Source organism: Camellia sinensis, unplaced genomic scaffold (assembly GCF_055761805.1).
Source record: "Camellia sinensis isolate YWXY unplaced genomic scaffold, ASM5576180v1 Unanchor188, whole genome shotgun sequence".
Classification (NCBI taxonomy): domain Eukaryota; kingdom Viridiplantae; phylum Streptophyta; class Magnoliopsida; order Ericales; family Theaceae; genus Camellia; species Camellia sinensis.
Window position 1 is genome coordinate 82,501 of NW_028129067.1, and position 2,193 is coordinate 84,693.

Here is a 2,193-nt window from a genome sequence, read left to right on the forward strand (position 1 = left end):
TTTTTCTTTTTTATTTTTATTCTTTAATTCCATTTTTTTTTTTTCATTCGAGGGTATAACCCCCTTTTGCTTTCTATTGATGTTTTTATTTTCACTACCATTTTCATTTATATTAAAAAAAAGTAATTTGCTTGGTATAAACCACGGTTTCATTTTATATGCATTATAAAGTAGTACAAATTCTGGGAAGAACCAAAGTTTCAGATTCGATATAGGACGACTTAGTATTTCTTCATTCATTCCCATCCAATCAAAAAATATTTTTTTTTGATTGGGTGAATTGATTTCTTGATCCTGAGGAATCGTAAGATAAAAAAGATCTTTTTTATCAATTTTATCAATTATTTGATAATTATTAGTCCCGGTTTTAGTATTTTTATTCTTGTTGGTATCGATCTTGATCCAGGCCTCAATATCGATTTTCTTTTTAAGACAAAAATGGAGAATTTTCCAATCAAAATATTTTCGATCCGGATTTTTTTCCATATACATAATATCACTTTTTCCTAAATAATTTTTGATAGGGATATCCCCTAGTATATCAAAAAATTTGCCCTTATGTTTATGTGTGTTGTAATTATAAAAACTCTCTCGATTCTTATTTACTTGGAATGGTGATCCATAAATATATGGGTCCCTCTTATTTTCATAATTAATAGATCTATAAGATAAAAGATTATATCTATAGTATTTTTGAAAATTCTCATTTTGATTTGGTAATGAATATACTTCGTAATCGTTTTGTTTTTTGTAATGAATTAATAGGTCTTTTTCATATGAATTCTCTTTGTTTAAATCTTGATTTTGAATTGTACGACATTTATTGATTCTATTTTTCCATTTTGCTGCTATTAATCTAGACCATCTAATCTGAGATAAATGGTATTGATAATGACCTCTTAACCAGTTTTTCCATTGATTTATTCCAGAATTCCGAAGTTTCTTATGTCTTAATTCATAATGAATTATTCCTTGTTTTCCAAAATAATCTTTTATTGAAGTCTTAAGAAAAAAAGACGTTCCGTGATATTGAAGAATAGATCTTAACTTATACAAGTTAAGAACTTGTGTTTGTGATATTTTGTAAAATACATATGCTTGTGACAAGGAGGATAAGTCAAAAAAATTCTGTGAATTCTTATTACTAATATTATAAAGTGACTTTTTTATAGTCGAAATAAAATTCATTTTATTTTGATTTGTTTTATTAATTCTTTTTTTATTTTTTTTATTATTGTAAATGGATTTATCAATCATTTTTTTTGTTGATTCAACAAAAAGTTGTATATTAATTCTGGGAATATTAATAATAGATAGAAGGATATCTGCGTATATCCTTTCAGTGAAAAATTTTATAAAATAATGTAATTTACGGATTAATCGAGTATTTCTTCTTTTTAATATTTGCCAATTTGGTGATTCCAATCTTTTAGCATTATAACTTGTTTTATTAGGACTATCATTTATTTCTGGAGTCACTTTTTTTTTATTTTTTGTAATTCTTTTTATTTGATTTCTGATTGTGCTTGTTCTATCAGTCAGATCTTTCATTTTTTTTTCTGTCAGTAAAAAATTTGTCCAATATGTAGATTGAATTCGACTAAAGGATTTATGAATTATATGATTGCGGGTTATAGAATCTTTTTCTTTTTTTTTTTTAGTTTCGCTTGATTTATATATTTCTCTCAATCTAAATAATAGAATTGGATTTACTTTTGAGAGTTCTTTTTTTATTTTTTTTAAAAACGGAATGCCCTTGATAATCCATTTTTTTGTTTTTTTTGAGATATTTAGAAATTTTGTTCTTTCTTTTAAAACTTTTAGAAATATAAAATACTTTTTTTTCAATTTTCCAATTTTTTTTTCGAGTTTCTTAAAAATGGGTTCAAAAAAGGAAGGCCGTTTTTGGGGAGAACCAAAAGGAAGTTCAGCTTCCATTCCCCAAACCGTTAAAAAAAAAAAATCATCTTTTTGTCCTTTCTTTTTGATTCGATCTATATGAGAGGACCGTGGCTTAGATCTGTGCCAGGGTTTCAGACAGAAAGGAAATAGCATCTTTATTTGAATACCGTCTATTAACCAATTTTTCGGAAATTCTGTTTCTGATAATTGAACACCATTATAGGTAGGTGCATTTAACATGCATTTCTTTATTCCATTCATTTAAATCCTCAGACCACTCAGGAAATTGTA